Here is an 11,369-nt window from a genome sequence, read left to right as displayed (position 1 = left end):
AAGGAAAAGTGTTTGCTTGAGCCATGTAATTTGAGTCTCTTCATCAGATTCCTCATACTACTGATTGGCTTTGATGGTTCCCATGTAATTTAACTATTGACAAGTACTCCCAGAAAATGGTGGCTTTCCCTTATTTAACCAGAGCTTAGTCAGCAATAAAATTGCTGACTCTACATCCTCATCTGGGAAGAATTTCTTTTGAAGTACGAACTTTTTTCTGACCTAGTAATCAAGCTAAGGATCTGGAAAGAAAAGAAAACTTGTTTCTTCACAGATCTGCACCAGTGCTAGATCAACAGTGGGAGTCTCCCCTACAATTGTCAGTGGTAGACAAGGATATACTGTAGCTAAGAATTTTCTGGATTCTAGGCTTGCTAAGCTTATGCCTCAGCAACAGGAATGCCATGTTGTGGATGAAGACATGGTTGTGTAGTGTTGTTGTGCACTGTTCAAAGGCTGCAAATTCTACCCCAGAGGTGGCTGCAGTTAAAAAAACAAATATGCCTACACTGGATATATATTAAATATTTGTATATATATATCAGTGTGTACCTTGGTTCCTTCAATATGTAAAAGATGGCATACTATTGTAATATACCATTGTGATGATTGTATTTTCTAAATGGACAACCAACCTAATTCTCAGTTACTGAGGGACAGTCTCCACTCATTGATATACTTTGCTTTCCACAACCAAATCTCTGTACAATTTGTTAAATCACCTACATTTGGGTTATTGCTGATTATGTACTCTATGTATCATATGACTTTTAAAAACTAACTTTATATTTGTGGATAATCTAAGCACTATACCCAGATGTACAGACACTCTTTTCCCAACCTATGTATTACATAGCGGCAGCTCCAGGCACCAGCACTCCAAGCGCGTGCCTGGGGCGGCAAGCCGTGGGAGGCTCCTTGCCGGTTCCTGCAAAGGCAGCAGTCAGGCAGCCTTCGGCAGCTTGCCTACGGGACATCTGCCAGTCCCGCGGCTTCAGTGGTGGGTACGCCAAAGCCGCGGGACTAGTGGACCTCCTGCAGGCATGCCACCGAATCCGTGGGACCGGGGACCTCCCGCAGGCAAGCCGCCGAAGGCAGCCTGCCTGCCGTGCTTGGGGAGGCAAAAAAGCTAGAGCCGCCCCTGGTATTATATAATTTTTTTTAACATTAGCTTTAATAAAAATTTTATACCACTGTGACAATGCTGTAAACTACAGAAATTACCATTTTTACTGGGTGCTGCCCCAGGTTTGAGGCTTAGTGCTATTTACTATCTCACACTTCACCTCCTAATATCTTCCATAGTTTGGAAGTGAAATAAAACTGGCTAGCCCTGAAAAGTGGTTAACACTATTAATAACATACTAATAAGGCTGTTTCTGCAAGTCACTTCAGTTTCTCAAAGTTGAATCTCAAGTGGAAGAATTCTTAAATTTGACAAAGAACTCTTGATCACTTTATTTAAAAATTAATTGAACACTTTTTAAACTAAAGTACTGTAGTCACAGAAAAAGGTCAATATTCTGGTCAACGAACCCATCTCAACATTTAGGTTAGCAGGAACAAAACAGGTACTTGTTCCCTGGACCTAAATGAAGGATTCAGCAATGTGATATAGTAATCTGGTACACACTATTAGCTGTGTAAATCAATTTAGTGGTTAACTTTCCAGTCTTTTATCTTAATTTAATGATAGAAATATAAATCACCAGTTGTTATTTTATTAACAAATCAACAGAACCGTCAATTATTGTGGCAAGACTATAAATTTGATTGTATGGTAACAAGTAAACACCAGAAGTTAGATTGCATTAAAACAATTAAACTTTCTTAAACAATGCAGTCATTTATCTAATCAGGACAATATACTTGAATACAATTTTCATCCGCAGTAGGCCTGATCCTGAAAGGTGCTGAACTCAATTAAACTGATCTGCACCTTGCAAGTATTCTGGACTTCATAGAATCAGGCCCCAAAGTAGCTACAACCATTTCAAAAAGTAAATGGTCAAAAATAATCCTTGAGCACAGAGGGTGAGGTTGTAAACATCTGTAATTAATCTGATAAATCACACAGACTTCTGATCTAACAATACCCCTTGTTTAAGAAAGAATTGTCCGTCTTCTGAATAAAGGCTGTCAATGTCATCCTTTTTATCCCCCACACAGTATGTTCTTGTTCAACAAAGTGCTATTCTGGACCTCTACATGAATGACTATAAGCTTCACCTCATACTTGTCACCCAAGACCTCCTGCCAAGGAAATAAGCAACAGCTCCCCACTACCAGAACATAAACCTCATCCCCATTGTAACTTATTCAGTGAAACATGTTATTTCCCTCCCTGGGACTTTATGCTACTAACCCAGGCTGGCAAGATTAAGCTAGTATTTCAGAAATCAGTTTTATAAATAATAGTTCGTTGTTCTAGTTGCTTCCCATATTCCAACTATCCTTATTTAGGAAAGTTATTCCTTGTTTTACAAAATATTTACTATTTCTCCACTCTCTTTCCCCTAAACTCTCTAAGTTTAATGTATTTCAACAGAGTTAAAAGTTATGTTCCTGTTTTTTCTCCCAAGTGTCCCTCTATAGCTTTCAAATGTTGGCAGCTTCTGTATCTTGCTAGACTTGTTCCCTGAAAATGTACAAAATGTTTCTGAATTTTGGAAAGGCTAAAATTTTTTTTACTGAGTGTTCGCATGTCTACAGTATATTATTATAGGGTTGCTAGGAATGCTATGACAAAAAATATTTTTAGAAAATGGAGACAAATACTAGCAATTACATGTAGTTAGATCATTTTAGGTAGATCTCAGAATAGATCTCCCATTTTCTGTGTGGGCTAGGAGTGTCACCTATATGGTACTGTCCCAGTTCCCTTTTCCTGTGTGGCTGTCCCTCCATAGGCAGGGTGCCAGAGAATTGAACAAGGGAAGTGCTGTTCTCTGCCCCTAGATTTCCACTCAGAAATCAGGTTGAGAGGTAATACATTGTGGTGCTATTGCCTTCTTCTAGGTCCCGCCATGGCTGCTATTGAGCCAATTCAGGAGGACCCAGCCAAGCACTAGCCATCCGTACAGGACAGCTTCTGTCTTTTAGGGAAAGGGGTTTTTCATTACCTGAGGTTCTCTAAGCTCATCAGGGTTGGAATGAGGTGAGATCTCCAAAATTAATGCCTCTCTCCTAATAAGCACATTTCTCCAATCAAGCAAAGAATTCAAGGAAAACTGAGTTACCTTGTAGAGTTTTCCTCTTCCTCTGGTTTTGCTGTGGATGGAGGAGTTTGGAGATATCCCCTTTGCAAATACCTATAAGAAGACAAACAGTTGTGCAAGTGTTATAAGTCCTACCAACCATGACAGAATCCCTTTTCGATAGTTATAGCACAGTGATACGATGACTAATATTTAAGAGGAGAGGCATGCTGGCTAGAGAGATGGCACAAACTTTTATTTGCTGTCAGAACAGCTAGATTCAGCTCCCTCTGAATCTGCTCAGGCATCTGAAAATATCAAAATCAAAATGTTCAAACTTAGGCTCCTAAATCCATATTTTGGGCCTGATCCTGCACCACTGAAATCAATGTAAGTTTTAACATGGACTTTGAGAAGAGCAGGATCAGACCCTTAGACACCTACGTATAAATGGCCTGATTTTCAGAGGTCTTGACCATCTGCAGCTCCCATTGACATCATTTCGAATTGTGTGTATTCAATGCTTCTGAAAATTGGACCACTTTAATTTAGGTGTCTAAACATAGAGTTAGGTGTCTAAGTCTAAAAATTTTGAATTCAGTTCCTGCTGAGATTTAACTCAGTATTAGTCCAGTACTTCCATGTTAGCACCTGGAGTCCTATCCGTTCAATAATGAAAGCTTCCAAAGGTAACTATAGTAAGTCTTCCACAGCTTGTTCTGTCTCTGTACTGTCTAGTATTACGGACAAGGACAACAGTTATGCACCACACAGTGACACTTGTCAGTATTCAATATAACACATACAAAATATAAGAGCACAGAATTTAACTGTACACCCCTCTCCCTTTCACGTGGATCTGTTTTCTTCTTTTATTCCTCTTTGTACTCAGTTATTCTTTACCTCTTTTTCTTCACTCAATTTTTTTTCCTCTGTTTTCCACATATTTGTTCTAAAGATCTAGCTCTGTGATTTTTCTATACGTGCTGTTTTTTTCTTCTTGTACTTCCTTGTCTTTCCTTGTCTAACCCCTTGTCTTGTATGCAGTTCAAAGCCTACCTGGTCCAGGTCTTAATAACACCAGATTGAGCAACATACTTAATAATGGGGGAAAGAAATAGAAAATGTAAGCAAAATAAGCTGTCATCGGAAAAGAGGGATGGTCCTCTCATGGATTGGTAACTGATTAAAAGGTAGGAAACAAAGGGTAGGAATAAATGGTCAGTTTTCAGAATGGAGAGAGGTAAATAGTGGTGTCCCCCAGGGGTCTGTACTGGGACCAGTCCTATTCAATATATTCATAAATGATCTGGAAAAAGCTGTAAACAGTGAGGTGGCAAAATTTGCAGATGATACAAAATTGCTCAAGATAGTTAAGTTCCAGGCAAACTGCAAAGAGCTACAAAAGGATCTCTCAAAACTGGGTGACTGAGCAACAAAATGGCAGGTGGAATTCAATGTTGATAAATGGCAAAGTAATGTACATTGGAAAACATAATCCCAACTATACATATAAAATCATGGGGTCTAAATTGGCTGTTACCACTCAAGAAAGAGATCTTGGAGTCATTGTGGATAGCTCTCTGAAAACATCCATCCAACGTGCAGCAGCAGTCAAAAAAGCAAACAGAATGTTAGGAATCATTAAGAAATGGATAGATAAGACAGAAAATATCATATTGCCTCTGTATAAATCCATGGTACGCCAGCTTGAATACTGCATGCAGATGTGGTCGCCCCATCTCAAAAAAGATATATTGGAATTGGAAAAGGTTCAGAAAAGGGCAACAAAAATGATTAGGGGTATGGAACGGCTGCCATATGAGGAGAGATTAATAAGACTTGGACTTTTCAGCCTGGAAAAGAGACAACTAAGGGAGGGTATGATAGAGGTCTATAAAATCATGACTGATGTGGAGAAAGTAAATAAGGAAGTGTTATATACTCCTTCTCATAACACAAGAACTAGGGTTCACCAAATGAAATTAATAGGCATCAGGTTTAAAACAACTAAAAGGAAGTATTTTTTCACACAGTGCACAGTCAACCTGTGGAACTCCTTGCCAGAAGATGTTGCGAAGGCCAAGACTATAACCGGGTTCAATGGCTATTAGCCAGGATGCACAGCGATGGTATCTCTAGCCTCTGTTTGCCAAAAGCTGAGAATGGGTGACGGGATGGATCACTTGATGATAACCTGTTCTGTTCATTTCCCCGGGGGCACCTTTGGGGAAACTACGGTCAGAAGACAGGATCCTGGGCTAGATGCACCTTTGTTCTGACCCAGTATGGCCATTCTTATGTTCTTAAGAACCTTTCCACATACATCCCTCTTTGTTTGCATGATTGTCCATTTCTTTTGTCTTTTGCTATTTCTGTCTTTTTAAAAAGTGACTTACAGTGTGATTTTCCATCAGTCCTTAGTATAGGCTGTGGTTATAAACAGACAGATACCAGTGGGGAGAGCGGGATATTATCAGAATATGTGCTGTTGTTACTCAACAGCCCACATGTTCCCACCACTGGAGTCTGCCAGTTTGCAAGAGGAATCAGTAATGTATTGATTCTGCTAGTTTACTTTGCTAACTTTAGGAATGAGAAGTTCAAATAGGAAAAACCTGTAAAGTTCAAGGTCAGAAGGCTCTCAAACCCAGCAGTGTGAGATTCTGGAAACCCATTTCACAAACTTGGCAAATCAGCTGGGACTTACTAAGCTGAAATGTGAAGCTGGCCATCTTTTACAGCTGTGCAATAACATATTCCTAAATTAAAACAGATAGCATGTGACAAACGCTTACCCAGACACTGAGTGCCAAATGTTGGGTCATGTGCACAGTCAGAATATATGAGCTATGTGCAGGGGAGATATGCTGGGAAATGAAAAACTGGCCACACAGCGTCAGTGAAGCCACTATTTGTAAAGCATCAAGGTTGCAGTAGCTTCAGTGGCCGCTTTGCCTCCCTTCTGCCTTACTGCAAAGGAAGGTTTGACCAATGGATCCATGTAAAAATGGATCCATGGGCCCTACCACACTGCTCTCTACCCTGCCCCAAAATGTACCTATGCACAAAAACAGGGAGCAATGCCATCACCACAGAGTTCAGTGATGCAAATCTTCTGTGTGGATTTCCCATTTTTTGGCCCACCCACCAACATTGCAGATTTGTACGTGTTCTGACACATTCAGAGTCTTCCATGCTTGCTGATGGTAAGAAAAGTATAATTTGCCAAAAATTATTTGCATTTTTAAAGTAATATTATTATCTCATTTTAAATTTTATATCTATATTCCTGTGCCTAGCAGCACACTATACATTGAAAAATTAAATATATTGTGAACTTATCCCCACCAACCCAGCTGAACATGCTATATACCATTAAGGCAGAAGATGAGACTATCCCTCTCTTCCCAGTAACAGCCCCAGGAAAGGTATTATAATATCACTGCACTTTTCCTTGAAAGAGGCAGGTTTAATATACATTACCAGCCTTTAGAGTGGTAGCGTGTTAGTCTGTATCAGCAAAAACAATGAGGAGTCCTTGTGGCACCTTAGAGACTAACAAATTTATTTGGGCATAAGCTTTCGGGAAGGGGGTTCTAGCCCACAAAAGCTTATGCCCAAATAAATTTGTTAGTCTCTAAGGTGCCACAAGGACTCCTTGTTTTTATTACCAGCCTTATAATTTTCCTGCAATGGCTGATTTGCATTTTGCAATACAACTCTGTTTCCTCTAGAGCCATTTCATAAAACCTATAAAACACAGGCCCTGTCTACACACGGGGTATTTTTCAAATATTTCCCACCATTGGGAAAATAACATTGGTGCAGCTGAATCAATGTTAGCAACAGTAGGGAACTTCTTTAAAAGTTTGTGAGATTAGATAGAGCTATACTGGGCAAAATTTAGCCCAGGTATAATTCCATTGACTTCAGCCGTGTTACACCAATGACGAATTTGGCTCAGTGTTTGCTAAAAAATATTACTGCACATTTCCACAGTCAGGTCCCGATGCTGGTCCCGCTGATAGAAGAGGTTTTTGGAACAAATAAACAGTAATAAGTCACCAGACCCAGACAGTATTTACCCAAGAGTTCTAAATGAACTCAGATATGAAATTGCAGAACTACTAAGTGTGGTGTATAACCTATTGCTTAAATAAGTCTCTGTACCAGATGACTTGAGGATAGCTAATGTAACATCGATTTTTAAGAATGCCTCTAGAGGCGATCCTGGGAATAACAGGCTAGTAAGCCTAACTTCAGTACCAGGCAAATTGGTTGAAACTGCAGTAAAGAACAGAATTATCAGACACATAGATAAACACAATTTGTTGGGGGAAAAGTCAACATGGCTTTTGTTAAGGGAAGTCACATCTCACTAATCTATTAGAATTCTTTGAGGGAATAACAAACATGTGGACAAGGGTGATCCAATGGATATAGTGTACTTGGACTTTCAGAAAGCTTTGACAAGAGGTCCCTCACCAAAGGCTCTTAAGCAAAGTAAGCAGTAATGGGATATGAGGAAAGGTTCTCTAATGGATCAGTAACTGGTTAAAAGATAGGAAACAAAGGGTAGGAATGTGGTCAGTGTACAAAATGGGTAAATAGCAGATATGTACTGGAACCTGTGCTATTCCACATATTCATAAATGCTCTGGAAAAGGGGGTGAACAGTGAGATGGTAAAATTTACAGATGATACAAAATTATTCAAGATAGTTAAGTCCAAAGCTGACTGCGAAGAGTTACAAAGGGATCTCACAAAACTGGGTCCTGGGCATCAAAATGGCAGATGAAATTTAATGCTGATAAATGCAAAACAATGCATATTTGAAAACATAATCTCAACTACGTATACAAAATGATGGGATCTAAATTAGCTGTTACTACTCAAGAAATAAATTGTGGAGTCATTGTGGATAGTTCTCTGAAAACATCTGCCCAATGTGCAGAGGCAATCAAAAAAACGAGCAGATGTTAGGAACCATTAGGAAAGTGATAGATAATAAACAGTAAATATCATAATGCCACTATATAAATTCATGGTTCGCCCACACTTTGATTATTGAGTGCAATTGAGGGGGGATATGATAGAAGTCTATAAAATCATGAATAGTGTGGAGAAAGTGAATATGGAAGTGTTATTTACCCCCTTCACATAACACAAGAACCAGGGGTCACCAAATAAAATTAACAGGCAGCATGTTTAAAACAAAAAAATGAAGTATTTCTTCACACAACACAGCCAAATTGCCAGGGGATGTTGTGAAAGCCAAAAATACAACTGGGTTTAAAAAGAATTAGATAAATTCACAGGGGATAGGTCCATCAATGGCTAATAGCCAAGATGGTCAGGGACACACCCCACTGCTCTGGGTGTCCCTAAGACACTGACTGCCATAAGCTGGGACCAGGGGCGGCTCTAGCAATTTGGCCGCCCCAAGCAGTCATGCGTGCGGGAGGTGACTGGAGCCGGGGGACCAGCGGACCTCCCGCAGGCATGACTGCGGAGGATCCGCTTGTCCCACGGCTCCAGTGGACCTCCCGCAGCTGCTGAGGGTTCACTGGTCCGGCGGCTCCGGTGGAGTATCCGCAGGCGTGCCTGCGGGATGTCCACCCGAGCCACGGGACCAGCGCACCCTCCGCAGTCATGCCTGCGGGAGGTCCGCTGTCCTGCGGCTCCGGTGGACCTCCCGCAGGCATGACTGCGGAAGGTCCGCCGGACCTGCCTGCCGCCCTCCAGGGAAAATGCCGCCTCACGCGCGCGCTTGGCGTGCTGGGGTCTGGAGCCGGCCCTGGCTGGGACTGGATAATGGGGTATGATTCACTCAAAATTGCCCTGTTCTGTTCATTCCCTCTGAAGTATCTGGCACCGGCCACTGTCAGCAGACAAGATGCTGGGCTAGATGGATGCTTGGTCTGACCCAATATGGTTGTTCTTATGTTATGAAGTCAAAAGCAACATTTCCATTGATTTTCAACGTGAGCAGGATTAGGCCCAATCTGAGTTAAAGGCAAACAGAGCTCTCTCTATATGAAGTAGAATAATCTGCAGTGACAGCTGAATAAGCAACAATGACTCAATAAATACTTTGTCTCTAATTTCTATTAAATAAACAGAGCCCTATCTATAATGCAATTATGTGGCAGTGGAAATGGTTGCATAATTGTGAGCTTTTCAAGTTTGTCATAATACAGTAACTCAGGGGTCGGCAACCTTTCAGAAGTGGTGTGCCGAGTCTTCATTTATTCACTCTAATTTAAGGTTTCGCGTGCCAGTAATACATTTTAACGTTTTTAGAAGGTCTCATTTTATAAGTCTATAATATATAACTAAACTATTGTTGTATGTAAAGTAAATAAGGTTTTTAAAATGTTTAAGAAGCTTCATTTAAAATTAAATTAAAATGCAGAGCCCCCCGGACCAGTGGCCAGGACCCAGGCAGTGTGAGTGCCACTGAAAATCAGCTCGCGTGCCGCCTTCGGCACATGTGCCATAGTTTGCCTACCCCTGCAGTAACTCCTCACTTAAAGTCGTCCCAGTTAATGTTGTTTTGTTGTTACGTTGCTGATCAATTAGAGAACATGCTCGTTTAAAGTTGCGCAATGCTCCCTTATTACGTTGTTTGGCAGCTGCCTGCTTTGTCCACCGCTTGCAGAAAGAGCAGCCTGTTGCAGCTAGCTGGTGGGGGCTTGGAATCAGGGTGGACCGGCAGCCCCCACCCATTAGCTCCCCACTCGCCTAAGTTTCCTGTGCAGCAGCCGCCCGGCAGGCTATCAATTGCTGGGCAGTTCAGCTGTCCCTCCCTGCACTGCCATGTGCTGCTCCTGCCCTCTGCCTTGGAGCTGCTCTTGGGAGCCTCCTGCTTGCTGTGCAGGGAGGGTGGGAGAGGGTTGCTAATGTCAGGGTGTCCCCCTCCACCCTGCTCCTGTCCCCCGCTTACCCCATCTCCCTAGAGCAGGGGGCAGGGGCAGCAAGACAGGGCTCAGGATGGAGGAAGCTTGCTAGCAGTTGCTGATCTACTTAAAAAGGCAATGTACTTAGAGTGCGGTCAGCTGTCAGAGTATTTAAAGTGGCAATGCGCATCTCTCTCTCTCACACACACAGAGTGTGTGTCTCTGCCAGCCAAGCTGTTTCCATTCCCTCCATTTGTGCTGCCTTGTAGAGTGAGAGGCTACATTAACAACGTGTTAACCCTTGAGGGCTCAGCTGAGTGCTAGTTCATCATTCAGCACTAAGGCATTCCCTGGGAAATATTCCACCCTCTGACACCACCACCTCAACCAAGCTTCACCATCATCATTGCTATGTATAGTATTAAATTGTTTGTTTAAAACTTATACTGTGTGTGTATATATCTATAATATAGCCTTTTGTTTGGTGAAAAAAATTTCCCTGGAACCTACCCCCCCCCCCCCTTTACATTAATTCCTATGTGGAAATTGGCACTTAACATTGTTTCGCTTAAAGTCGCATTTTTCAGGAACATAACTACAACGTTAAGCAAGGAGTTACTGTAGTGCTCCTGAATGTGTGCCTTCATTTAAGAAAAAATCAGTCCTTTATAGTTGTGAAGAAAACTTTCATAATGTGATCACAATGTAAAGTGATGCAGTGATGTCACTTTAATTTGCAGACAGCTTGAAACAAGAGCTCTGTAAGAAGTGTGAACTGTCTTCATTAAGTACAGTGGAGTGTTGACGTTAAAGTTTAAGTACGACAATGTAATTGCCACCATTAACCATTTTACCACTAATCATTTCAGCTGAAACATTCAGTAAATATACTGATCCTGTGCTGTAGGAAGTAGTGGCAGATTCTGGAGTGAGATGGGATCAGAAATTGCTGTTAAGGTTTCCTTAGGTGGGGAATGAATTATTGAACCCTCTGTTCCCTACATTAATGGTCTCAACTGAAGCTACCTAAAAGAGAAAGAAAAGAGCAACTGCATCCTCTCTCTCTCTAAAAAAAAAAACAAAAAAAACCCCTCAAAAAACCCTGCCTCCCATGTATTCACTGGTGTGACCTTCACAAATGCCTCCTACCTATCTGTCAAAACTTTTTCCCAGGATAGCTTCAGCAATGCAGTTGTTTTCCATACCAAAATCTGTGGCACATTTAAATTTTTCAGGGGGTAATGTAAAACAAATTTGAATTAATATGAAA

Source organism: Mauremys mutica, chromosome 3, assembly GCF_020497125.1.
Source record: "Mauremys mutica isolate MM-2020 ecotype Southern chromosome 3, ASM2049712v1, whole genome shotgun sequence".
Lineage (NCBI taxonomy): Eukaryota > Metazoa > Chordata > Testudines > Geoemydidae > Mauremys > Mauremys mutica.
Note: the sequence above shows the minus strand (reverse complement) of the source record.